The sequence below is a fragment of the Chiroxiphia lanceolata genome, chromosome 3 (assembly GCF_009829145.1).
Source record: "Chiroxiphia lanceolata isolate bChiLan1 chromosome 3, bChiLan1.pri, whole genome shotgun sequence".
Lineage (NCBI taxonomy): Eukaryota > Metazoa > Chordata > Aves > Passeriformes > Pipridae > Chiroxiphia > Chiroxiphia lanceolata.
Window position 1 is genome coordinate 4,873,214 of NC_045639.1, and position 13,565 is coordinate 4,886,778.

At 41.9% G+C, this 13,565-nt stretch overlaps 1 protein-coding gene across 1 annotated transcript in view; it reads left to right on the forward strand.

Moving 5' to 3' along the window:
- The first annotated feature begins 904 nt into the window (after positions 1-904).
- Positions 905-13,565, forward strand: part of PLCB4 (phospholipase C beta 4) — a 99,663-nt gene continuing 87,002 nt past the window's right edge. The window contains 2 exon segments of the mRNA XM_032683046.1: positions 905-909; positions 5,216-5,218. The gene's annotated coding sequence lies outside the window, so the exon portion shown is untranslated.

A 13,565-nucleotide genomic window follows, 5' to 3' on the forward strand; every position in this document is an offset into this window, starting at 1 on the left:
CACCGAGGGACCACCTTGTTCCAGTTGGAAAAATGACTTAATTCATGCCAGAAGATTTCTCTGTGTGAACAGAATGGTGGATTGAGGTGTCACATCCTCCAAGAATCCTCTGTGCTCTCGATACAGGAAAACGGGGATATCTCCTAATACCCATTAAAAAACCCCAAGCAAACAAAAACAACAAACAAGCCACCAAACAACAACAACAAAACCACCTTAATTTTCATACTTTTTTGTTTGTTTTCTTGCTTAACATTGACTGAAATTTTAAAGACATAAGCACATGTTTTTCAAGAATAGTTTTGTAAACAACATCAAGTAAACTGGTCTTATGGCCTGTCATCTTTAGAGCGGGTCTCTGGGGCCCTGCCTGAATTTGAGCTGCAGGGGTGATTGCAGAGTGGGTGGCTTTGCTCTGCAGTGTGGTATTGCTGATGGGACTTTGTGTTCCTCAGGTTCAGTTTGCAGCACATGCCCAAGACCACAGTTCGGGTAGAGTGGCTGGAGATCTTATTTATAATTGCGTCTTTTGTTACTTTTGAGTCTTTTGGTAGTTGGTGTATCAACTTGGTTTATATCGTGACTTCACACTTCTGCTCCAAAACAAAGGCCCAACTAAGAAAGGCAGGTTTGGATAGAGCTGACATTATCTTGTGCCTGACAGGACTCAGTCTGAAAGCAAAAGGAAGTTTGATTTCTCTAATTGTAACAGAGTACTGTCCATTATACAGGCTTGAAAAGAGAGGCCTTTGTTTCCTAGATCTGATAGTTCTGCCACAGTGATGGGTTTGCCTGAGTAACTTATTCCTTCTTATCTTGTGTGTGAATTTGGATTTCCGACAGAAAGTGCAGTTTCTCTGCTTATCACATCCAGCACCTGCATGATTTTGTGTTCAACCTGATTTTCAAGTATTGCTATCCTGAACTTTAAGATCAGGTGGTTCTTTAACCACAGCTTCAAAAACAGAGTATAAATTTTGTCCATCTTTTTTCTGCTCAATAGTTCTGCTATCTGTTTCTTTGTGTTCAATTTATTAATATATCACATAAATAAATAAATAAGTTCTTGAAAATGTTTCAACTTGCCAGCTGTGGCAGCTGTTGGCTGTGAGTTTGCTTTTTAACATTACAATAAATAAGTTCCTAAATGGCTTTGCAACGAGGTCATAATGCAAAGCTTGTAATCTGTTGTAAAATTTAAAGAAGCAGCAAACTTGCTTGAGAATTGGTAGATTAGACCAACAGCCCTGACAGAATGAACTGCAGGGAATCAAAGCTGAAAGTATACTCCAAGTCAGCCAGTTCTCAAAATCACAAAGGTCTTTCCCAGTGCTGTGCGTGAGACACAGTTTGCTGCCACCAAAGAGTTGGTGCTTTTGCTCCTCTCAGCCACATGCTGCCAGTCTGTCCTTTGTGCTGGTCACGACTTCACTGCTGTGTGACGGGGGCATAGTGCACAAAACCAGCAAAAACTAAGAGCTTTCCACCACTGTACAGAGGTGAACTGGGTGAGCTGGGATCACTCGGGCCAGCAGGAATGGGATCATTGAAAAGGAAGCAGAAGCAAGGGGTTAGGACCACTCTTTTCTGTGAGGGAGAGTTGGATTGGTTCGTTTTATCATCTCTGATCTCTCCAAAGGGGCTCGTTTTTTGCTGGCACTTCTGACTGAGCAGCTGTGTTGCGTTTTCCTGGGTTTTCTGCAATTGGGTTACTCTGGTTACCTCTGATAAGTGATTGCCTCCAGCACACACTGGTAACAATTAACTTGGGGACAGTGATGTCCACTGCTCTGCCTGTTTACAAAGCTAATAGGTATCTGTGCCCCTAATGTTGGTTAATCAAGAACACTCAGAGGTGGGCTCAGTCAGTTCACACTTTCTTACACACAAATCTTCATGCATGATAGTTTGCATGCAGCAGTGAGCAGTGTTATTGATTAACCCTCAACCAGCCCCTTACTGAGATTTTGGAGAAAACAGCAGAAACACAACTTTGGAAGGGAAAGATGTAACTATAAAATCTGTTCTTTGTGGTTTTGTTCCAGCCACTTCTGTTTCAGGGAGAGCAGTAGCCTCTCTATTCCCTGTGCTGCTTTTATGTCCCATCCAAAAAAACCTTGCCAACAGCCTGGTATCTCAGTAGGCACAGCCTGGTTGCCTTGCTTTCAGGAGGCATCTGCCAGCTGCTCAGCATAAAAAATTTGCAGACCACTCTTGGTGTTACTTGGGATGGAATGGGGCTTTCCAGAGAAACACCAGCTGGGCCTATTCCCTTTTCCATCCATGTGCCATTTCACTCAGATGCCCAAAGAACATAAGCATATACAGAGCAGAGAAGGGATTTAATTCAGCAATTCCATGGTTATGCAAAGCACCTTCTGACATGGATGGGGACTGAACAGACACAAAGACTGCAGGAGAGTGTGCTCACAAAGGGGAAGATTTATTGATCTAAACCCTTCTAAATGTTAATATTTAAGAAAATAAGCAAAAAACCCTACAGTGTGCAACCTTCCTGATGCAAACTTTCAACTTGTACAGGTAGTTATTTCACAGAAGATTCTTTTTAAACATTGGCACCTTGCTCAGTCTATTCTCCATTGTATAGTGGAGCTGTATAGTGTTCAAGTGCTCCACAACCAATAAAATCACCTTTCCTGGTGATGCTGAAAAACCACATTCTTGCTTAAGAGAGGGAATATTCTGACTTGCTCAGCAAAAATGGTATCTAAAGGGGAATGGAAACAGAAATGCTTGGTGGTGGGTCTGTACCTTTACTGTACAAATGCTTTTGCCCACAGTTTTTTTTAATGAGGAAAAGTTGTTTTCCTGCAGGGTGTGGTCAGTTGCTTCTTTTTCGACTCCTTTGACTGGCAATGCACTTTATGGTCCGATCACAGAGAACGGGAGTTAATTAGAGTCTTGGATAGGGATTAAAAGCATTTTAAACAAAAAATCATCCTCAGGATGTTAGGACTTCTCTGGGAACAAATAGGGTACAGGAAGATGGGAAGTGGGACTTTGATACATGATTTGACAATCCAGTTGTGGACCGTGCCAGAGTGATGTTTCTGTCACATCACACTGTCCTTTAATTCTTTTGGCGAGTTTTATTTCCTATGGGAGTCAGCTACAACGAGTGGTGTCCAGGGATAGTGTTTCTTCTCAAGCTTTTTCCATGGTATGCAGCTTAGTTTCCAACATGCAAGTCACACATGCTGACAAGAATCAGATGCACCTGTTCCTTGAGCACGACCCACTCCAAAGATGCAGATTTATAGACCCTAAAAAGAAAGGGCTGGAGGGTGTGTGCCAGTTGAGCTGGGTAATTTCACTGCCAGTGATATTTTTAGTATAAATTGTGTACTTGCATCTAAGTTTAGAGTGATTGTAATTACGTTACAAGTTTTGTTATACAAAAATAAACAGCTGCTGGAGACTGAGAGCAACTAGAAAGCATCGGATGCACTGATTCACATGTGGTAACGCTTTTTCTAACGTGCCCACTGGGGTTTCTTCCCTAGCCTCCACCTTTGCTCCCTACTTCAGCAAAATATCTTACTCTTTATCAACCTCAGCAGGACATTTTTGGTTATTTTTCTGCTTCTCTTGTTCACTGGACTGTGAGAGGTGCTCTGTCACCTTCTTTTTCTCAACAATGCCTGTACTTTGATTAAAACCTCCAGATTTTTCCTTGCAAAGCAGCCCTATACTGTATTGCACCTATATACTGTGTGTATATGCCTCAGATTTCCCGAGGGGGGTTGAGTTGTCTCTCAAATCTCAAGATTTGTGGAGATGCCTGCAATGCATTTATTGAGTGTATGCAGAACGTGTGGGCTGCAGAAGGACGGCATGTGCTTACCCAGAAAGCAGCAAACGGGTTTGCTAGCCAAGGGCAAAGAACACTCTTCTTTAAGCTTTCAGTCAAAAAGCAGTCTAGACATTTTTATCACATTAAACAGTCTGAAGCATTTAATAGGTATGTGACAGAAAAAAAAGCAGTCTGAACTAGCTGACCAGTTTTCTTATGGGAGAAGCCTGCTGGGCTCAAGCTCTTATTCCTCAGAATGGTAACTATCATGGTGGAAATGCTTAATGGTGATACACGAAGCAGAGCTGGTTTTAGACATGTAAAAATGTAACCTTTTCTTTCCACAGGGTCTGCTGTGCAGTGACACTTCTCTTTGTTTTGATGGGCAGTGTACTTCACGAGTGTGTGTGCCACTTGTTACTGAGTTGTAGGAGGCCAGGGTGGATAGTGGCAGCATTAGTTAAGCACCACTGAAGAACTCTCCAGTGCATCCAGCCAGTGCAAATGGCAAAACATTTTCTTTCTGTCTCTGCTAGGATCCCTTTATCAATTTTTAGGATTTAACTAGTTGCATCTGCTGATTTTCATTGCATCTGGTGGATTCCAAACAGACTGCTCTTTCTTTGGCCTCCACCCTTTTGTCTAGGATAATTTCTTTCACCTTTCCAGACCTTCCCCCATTCATCCCTTGCTCTGTCCACAGCATGGGGAAATGCTGAACTCCCTGTGTCTGGGAGCCCTGCCATTCCCACTCCTGAGCTGTCACAATAAATGACCCCACTGCTATTGCCTGGAATGCTGCCACTGTTCTTGCCACTCCTCTCTCTTTTACCCCCGACACATAGATGTCAGAATTTTGTTTTGTTGGTCTTTCTTAGTGTATATTCCACCCTGTTCCTTCCTTTCCAGCCATACTGCAGAAAGCCAACTTCGTACTTGGAATAAACTCTGAAAATAGCCTTGCCTGTGCTTTCCCAAACCATTTCCATTTCAGCTGTTCCAAACTACCTGTTGTCCTTTTCCAGCATGGTGAAAATGTGGCCATCTTCCCTTTTTATTTTGGCTGTATTGATCTGCTGGGTCACTTTGTCATTCTGTCAGAGCCCACACTAGTGTCAGACATAACCCATCATTGCTCCCTGTATTTTATCCTGTTAGATCCTTCCTCCTCCTTTCAACTCTTGTGCTCTCCCCAACACATCTGTTTAATTTCTTTCTCCCCTAATGGTTGTCCAGAATCATGAATGTCCTCATATTCCAGCATGATGTGCGTATTCCCACCTTTCCAGGGAGAGAAGAGAAAGCTGCTTATCTTCCTGCCTACGTGAGCATGTTCCTGCCTCAGTCTGAGGACAAAGCTGTCCTCTGCTCTGCTATGTGTGTCCCTTCCCACCTCAGCAGAAGGTGACAGTAAAGAACAGCGATGAGGAAGAGGAGGCTTGATCAGCTCCCTCTCTTGTTTCCTGCTGCTCAACACTGAATTGCATCTTAGTGTTAGGAATTTGGAGAAAGTGACTCCCCTGACTCTGGTGTCTCCAGTTGGCCCAGAAAAATCTGGATAAATTGAACCTTTGAGCAAGCTGTAAATCCTGCTGTTTATTATGAGATGTCAAAGAAGTGTTCCAAATGGGCTGTGCATGCCAGCATGCCATACCAAGCACTCCTGACTGGCAGACTGGCTCTCCTTTTTGTCTCTGTGCTGGACAAATAGGTTACATACCAACACTTTTATTTTTATCCCTTTTGGAATACTGTGTCAAATCATCCACTTGGAGCAATACAAAAAATCGAGATGCCTTTCTTCCAGAAATTTTCATATGTATATATTATGAATAGTTGAACAAGCCAAAATGCATCCAGGATGAAGATTAGGAGAGGCTGCTGGCTTGGAGCACTCTCCCACCCCTCTCTTTAGTAGCTGGCATGCCTAGTTTTACCCCATTTCTCAAACAAGTGATACATTAATATTCAGAATGACATTTTAGAGGTGTTGTTCTCAAATGATGTAAACAACTGAATACCTCAATAATGACTATATTAGCACTCTGAGCTGTTTTATCAGATAAACTTCCTCGGAAGTCTCACACAGTCTCCTTTTACCCCACAGAGACAACAGCTGCCAATTCGATAACAACTGCTGTGACAGGAAACATTGCACAATGTCAAGAGAGTTGTTTTAATATTTGATTAGTAGAAATGAATATGCAGATTGCATGGTTTCTCTGAGGCAGGGATTAGTGAAAGAGACTGTGATGTCATGTTTTATGCATTCCCATCTCCTCTTTGTGGTTAACTATGAACTTACCAGCTAAAGGATTGGTGATATTCTTTATCTTTGGTCCCATTACCTGCATTGTTTTTCTATTTCTTATTTTTATTCTATCTCCATTGCTTTTAAAGCTTCTGGGCAGTGACACAACAACCATTTAACAAGAAATGTGGCTGAAACAAATTGACAAGAAATGCTTACTCTACCACCTACCTACCATAATGAAGTAATAATAAATAACCAAAAGTTCAGAACCAGTTGCTTTTCCTCTTGCATCTCTATGAAATTAAAGATAACATGGTATATCTCAAACAAGGCTGTCCATATTTGTCCTGCTGGAAAGAGAGCCTCTGGATTTCCAAATTATAGGCAGCATTTTATTTTTAGCCTTGCTTAGTTATGATACATTGTGTTTGGAACTGGGGCAATCTCATCTTCAGCAAAATGCCCAGTTTGTTAAAGAGTTAATACTGGATGTTATTGGTGATTTAAGGTGTACTTAGCATCACTAGGTCTGTAATTAAGACAAGTCTTGGTAGCCTCATTCTTCAGAGGGAAGAAAAGGAAAATGGAGAACGTCGAAGTGTCGATCCAGGACTCCAGAGCAGTCTGGCTCACCACCAGCTGCAACCCAGCTCCCTTGACTCCTATTTACCCCAAAGGGGAGGTGTTTTTCCTAAAAATTGGTGAGGAGTGTTGTTTTTGCATTCAACAGGTAGAGTGTCTGGGATGAGGAAAATAGACAAGGGGAGCCAGACAGTCTTTCTTCTTATTATTATTATTATTTCCCCCCCATCCATTAAATGCCATTCAGATTCACAGATCTGTGTTCTACACAGGAGTGCTGGAGTGCACACCATGAGCACCACGTGCTTTCTTTTCTTGATACTGACTGGGAGATATCAGAGTGTTCATTAAAGACAATTAGTGTATTATGTTTCTTTATGGTTTTTTTCTGAGATGAGAACCTGAAATCTTGGAAGAAAAAATAAAATGGAACCAAGGCAATTAAAAGCTCCATTGGGAGCAGTTTGCCCCAGCCACACATCGCTAGGGCAGCTCACAGCTGCTCTGCTGCTGTGCTGGGGTCTGTCGCAGAACTGGGGAAGGAAGAAAGGCTGCATCTAGAAATCTCTCCTACTCAGGGTTTGGATTTACTGCAGCCGCTGGGGCTGGCTGATCAGAAGGGTGGTGGATAATTTCCATTCCAACCGGCTGATAATGCCCTGCCTGCATTCCCCTACCTTTGAGACTTGATTCAGGGGAATTAAAGAGTGATGAAAAGAGAGACAGGCTGTCGGGTGTGAGGAAGGAAGGAAGGAAGGAAGGAATGTACCGATCCAGTGCAGATACCACGTCTATGTTTCTTGCTTTTCATTCCACATTATCTTCTCCAGTTTGCAAAACCTGCTATCTCTAGGGTGTAAGGTGGGTGCTGAGATGGAATCTGAGCAGCACTGTGACTTCTGAGATAGATACAAAAATTTTCTAACCAATGCTGTGGGTTAAATTGCACAGTGACGATCTTGCCTAAAAGGTATAAACTCTCCCTCCTCTGTATTTTCATGGTAACTGTGGTTTGTAGGCTTTATCCAGGGTACCAAGAAATTTGTAATTAGTTTAAACTTTCAACAAATACCTACTTTTAACTCACTGCCAGCTCTCAAAGAGTGAACACAGCTTTATGACACGAATGCATTTTAGAACACTGGAATAATTGCCTAAGATCACCTTAGCTTTGTCTGAAATTTTAAATCAGCAACGTGGGTCACACTTGTTTTCTCAGAAATCATCTAGAAAACCAGCAAATTATAATGTCACTTTCCTAATTTTAGATTTTAAGTAACATCTATGTTCTTCACAGCTTATTAGTTTTTAAAATATCTGTATATTTTGAACTTGTATGAAGTCGTGTCCAAAGTTTATTAAAGTTTGGTTTGAACTAAAGTACCTGACCATAGGAGGGATTATTTCAAACACACAGGGATTTAGAAGTTATTACAAAAATATGAACTTGACCTTTCATTACATTTTATTAATACAAGGTCTGAGTCTGTGTCAGTGTTTGCAAACAGACAACTGTGTCCTCAGGATGTGGTTGTGGAGCAGCTGATATTTCTAGTTTGTTTTATTTTTGTTAGAGGTACTAGTTTGTGTTCTTTCCAAAACTTTCCCTTGCCCTTAAAAATGAAAGGCTGCTGATACTAATCTGGTTTGGAAGTTTGTTTTCTCTTTTTCATGATACTTGTAGTTAATAATTTGGTCTTAGAATCTTGCAGTTGTTGTATGTCTGTGGATCCGTGAACTCTTGAGTTCATAATAGGAGAGATGCTCACTTAAGATTATTTGGTGTTTATCTGTACACCCACCTAAATTCTTAGGATTTTAATTTCAAACATTTATTTATGTCTTCCTATGACATTAAAGTACAGAAATCACTTCTGCTCAAGATCTATTAGAGCACAAAGCTCCGGAATGAAGATAAAAAGGAGAAACTGGAGTTCTAAAGGTCAAAATTGCCCATGATTTTAATTCAAATAATTGACAGAAATACTTCATACAGGCATACCTAAAAGAGAGAAACACTACTCATTGACTTAAAAGATGTGTCATCTGTCAGCTGAAGATTAAACAACAGCAGAAACTATGTATGGTATTAACTGCCCAAAGAGCATATTGAAGATTCTCTTGATTTAATAAATCTGACAAGCCCCTTTTCTTTAGGGTTCATGGCCGTAATGATACAAGGTGTCAGATTTTACAAAATTGTAAATAGAGAATTTGGGCTTAAGTAACTCAGAAAATACTTGAGATGTTTTGCAAGCGCTACATGTTTGTTTATTTGTTTTATTACTACAATTTATTATCCCATGAGGTAACCTTTGTTTTAACACTGACTTCCATTGAAAGCCACAGAGTGAAGTAATTAAACTTAATAAAAGTCACTGCTGGTTAAGTCAAGATACATTGTATACATAGATCATATGCTATAGCAATTCAGAAAAGATCTTGACAACTATTAACACAAACCATTGCTTTCATCAAAGTCCAATTTGTTCTCTATTACTGCCTGGGGAGGAGATGGCTTCCAGGAAATGGGACGCTTGACATTATACTAAATAAATTGTAAGCACCTCTAATACTTCTGCTTAGCCAAAGATAAAACTGTAGCATCATTCACATTGCTAGACAACTTAATTTTTTTTATATGGTTAGTGTTTACTATTGGAAACAGGGAAAGTTCTAGAGAAAGGTTCTTCATCATGTGCTCATGTTATGAAATGAAGTTCATTTGACAAGTCAGAAGCACAAAGTTGCTTTTAGATGGATAGTGAATAATACGTGTAAATGAAAATAAATTTTCATTTATTGTGTCTTTTGATGAGTCAGGTTGCTAAATTCCCTGACAGCATTATGAGTATGTCCCCTTCCGAAATCATCCCTCGGGAAGATCAGTGCCCTTCCCCTGAAACCATCCCTTAGGAAGATTTGTGCCTTTGGCCTTTGCCGCTACAAAATTGAAAATGTGAACATCGGATTTTCTATCCTGAGAAGGAAAGAACAACAGTAAAAGCAACGTTAGTTACTGGGTAAAGTTTATAGTTTAGTATGCGTTAGGCACCAGGTGTTGGGTCGGAACCACCCTGTGAGGGCCGGTCCGGCCCTGCGGTCGCTGCGGTGCCGCCGTGTCCCTCACGGCAGCCCCTGGAGCCCACCCGGGGCAGCCCCGGAGCAGCTGCCGCTCAAAGGCAGCGGGAAAACTTTCCGCCCCCCGCAGCTCCTGGAGCCCCTGAGCAGCCTCAGCCCGGCAGGGACAGCGGGAACACCGCCCCCCGCCCTGCCCTGGAGCCCCGGAGCGGCCGCTGGGTCACGGGGGGCTTGGGGGGTGTCCGCGGGCACCGGAGCGGCTCAAACCGAAGGCGTGTGCTCCCCACGCGGGGCCGGCCCTGCCGTCGGGACACGGAGAGCTGCTCTGCCACCAGGTGCCAGCGGGAGCTGTGTGACCTGTCTGCCCTCCTTCTCCTTCTTCTCTCTGCCTGTGCCTCTGCTTCTCTTTCTCTGCTCCCTTCTTGATGTTCTGGGTAGGGTAAAGCCGGAGGGATTGGATTTTGGCTGGGTGTTGTGGATCAGTATGTGCTGGGTGGGTCCTGTGGTGGAATGCTTTGTCTGGATTGTGTGGTGCCCTTCGGAACTTTTGCCAAATTCCCTTATATTTTCTCCCCTAAATCATCAGTAAAAGTGCCTCTTGGGAACAAGTGTGTGGCTTATTCTCTTGAGCTATCTCAAGATATTAAAGAACCCTATTATATATATTTTAAAGTAAAACTCCTGGCTGAGCCCACATGAGCTTGCGGCCCTGGGGCCAGAGTGTTACAGTGCCGCCCTCCAAAAAAAAAAAAAAAAGATGGGTGGTAAATGCTCATGGCAGATAATGAGATGTTTTGAATGAATGGGAAGGCTGGGGAGATCTGTAGACATTAACAAACTGCCTTAGGACAGAAAGAAAGACACTTAAGGAAGCTGGGAGGTCATGCTTGAGTCCTGTGTTTTATCCTAGGAATTCTGTCTGTTGGAAATCAATGGCTGTGATCTGAGGTGGTGACTGGACCGCAGTTCAGACCTGGAGGCAGGACCGTCTCATTTCAGCAGTTGTTGTTTTCTGTGGTCAGCACCAGATACACTCATTTCTTAGCCCGGAGCAGGGCTTTGGAGGGGCAGCCTCCCTGAACTTGTGTGAAAAGCTGAAGAAGAGGTTGGTTTAGAACAGGCCACTCCTTGTTTTGGTCTAACCCCTCAGCTGCCCCTGCATGCCAGTGCATTCCAGCAATTAAAACGAAATGGAAAAGAAGACAGCATGGAAATTGAGAACGTTACTAGACGATGCATGTTGAGGCGCCTGAGCTCTGTTGTCTGTCTTTTGTTGTTCCTGGACCTTGTTTTGGGGAGAACTGTTTGAAGTTGCTTGTATTAGCTGTGGGAATAATGTGTTTAAAAATAACCTGCTGAAAAATCACTCTTTTTAAAAAAGGAAAAAAAAAAAGAAGAAACCCAACAAACTTTGACTGTGGAAGAGCCTGGAGAGCTGTGAAATCTTGGAATTGCTTTACAATGTAGTGTGGATACTGCAGCAGAAATTCAGCAGTGTGGCTCTCCCTTTTACTTTTTACATAGGATTCACATTGTAGTGGCTTTTATCTTCTTAAAACTTATTCTGAATTTTAAGTTCTAGTGTTGAACCCAAGGTTTTGTGTTTAAGAAACACCCTGTCTCTGCATTTTGCATTCAATAATACTGGTACATTTGTGACCAAATACATTTGTCATTGAGGAGTAAATGTATGAAGATCTGACTTTCATCCTGTAAATCTCTAGAAACAATTCTAATATCTGAATATGAAAGTACTACAGAGCACTGTTAAAAAATGAAGGGGGCATTTTTTTAAGTATTTCAGTGCTGCACTGCCTGTTTAGCCATGGATAGCTGGTTCCTCACTCTAGTCCACAACTCTCCATGTAGGCTAGCTGGACTGGGATGAACTCCATAAAAAAAAACCCAAACCCAAAATATAGAGAAGTCTGCTGTTGTAGATCTGTTTGTCTTTTTTTTCTGAAGAATCTTGTTTACTGAAGAGGAGTGGTGGTAAAGGATAAATGTACTTCAAGAGGGAGGAGGAGTGGGAAACACATTAGTTTATTTTTTAAAAGATTACTTCCTTGTATGTGTAAGAAAAAACATATATTCCTGGGCAAGATTACTGAACTCAGACTCAGCACAGTGTTGTGTGAGTGCTGCACTTCGCCCTTGGAACCCACACAGACTGTAAGTGCTGCAGGTTCAGGGCACAGTGATTCAAGCAGGTAGGCGGTAAAATGGCAAACACAGAGCGTGAAGCCTCCTCACTTCTCACTCAGCAAACAGGGATTCATTCCAGAGGCAAAAATAATAATTACTAAAAAAAAAAAAATTTACGAGTCCTGTTATGATATTTGAGGCTCAGGAAACTGCGGAAGTTGTGAGTTTGTGTGTTTGAGACCCAGGGGGGGAATTGGTTCTGAGGAATACTGCTGTCCTTTCCAACAGAGTCTCAACATTGGCAGGATGTTTATAGGATCCAAGGAATATCCTATCCATCATGCTAGCCAGCCCTGTGGGTTAGTTTAGAATATCACCTCTTTCCCCAAACATTTGTCTACTTTGTATTAACAGAATCCTTTCCTCCTCCTGTTCAGCCACACCTTGTCCTTCTTTTGGTCAAAGAATGAAAAAACCCAGGATTTATATTCTCCACATCCCAGATTTAGTGTAGTACAGCCAAGCTTACAAAAGAGGAGGACTATGGTGTTAAATAATGCTGTTCTGGATATGATTAATTTTGTGTCCTCACTCTTTGGGTACTCCAGGTGAATCAAAAGGTGCTTTTTTCATGTGATCCAAATCATGTCTTCAGGCATAAATCAGTGGGGAAAGAAAGGGAGATAGCTCAAAGGGCATTTAACTACTGAATTTCACCTGCTTCTCCCCTGTAGTCATTGATTAAGTGCTGAGGTGTATTTTTTATGTGTTCTTTCTGCTTTTGTGAATGGTATGTATTCAGAGGCGTTGTTATACTTTAAGAATGCTTAAATCAGTGAGAAGGTTTTGATTTTAAAGGCTGTTTGAAAGTTTTCAGATTAAAATTTTACTGTCTTTAAATTTAGTTCCTTAACCTTCTATCTCTCCCAGTTGAATCTTCACACATCTCATTGTTATTAAATTTCACTAAAGAGAGTAATTCTTGCAGTTCTCATCATAGTAGGCTATGTGCATGTGTATATTTGTAACCATATGAATGTTAGAGTGTCATGTTTGTTTGGGTTTGTTAGTTTGGATAGCTTTTTGCCTTTCACTGTCTTTGAACTGCTTAAAAATTGATGAAGATTAACAGAGGTCCAAAGAGTGATGGGGGAGTATTTTGTGTTTTATTTTGGTGTTCTTAAAAGCTAAGAGGGCTATGGAAAAATGGATTTTTGAGTGGAGTGTAAGAAATGTGACAGACCGAAAAGAGCTTTTTAAGAGGCACAGAGAATTTTCTTCACCTTCTGCACAGCTGCCAAAGCATAGGGCTTAAAAATGTTGTTTGTTACAGTTCCTCTGCCTCCTTGCTCTGTGTACTCAAGTCTTTCCCTCACACCTCATCTGTCTCAGTTCATCTGTAAACTGTAGTGACCTGTGAGAGCAGAGCTGGAGCAGGGGTTGGTGAGATGGTAAATAACAACGAGCTCCAGTCCCTGAGACAGAACTTGATTGCTTGATAAATTATGAGCAATCAGGCGTGTTTTCTTGCAGCTAAATGCAAGGTTATGCAAATGAGAGGAAAGGCTGTAATTCTGGTTTGTGTGACAGAGGGTTGTGCTGGGTTACTGTGTCCTGGTCCAGACCCCTTCCTTCAGAAAGGCGGCTGGAAATGTGGGAAGGGCTCAGCCTGGCTCCGAGGTTTGAAAA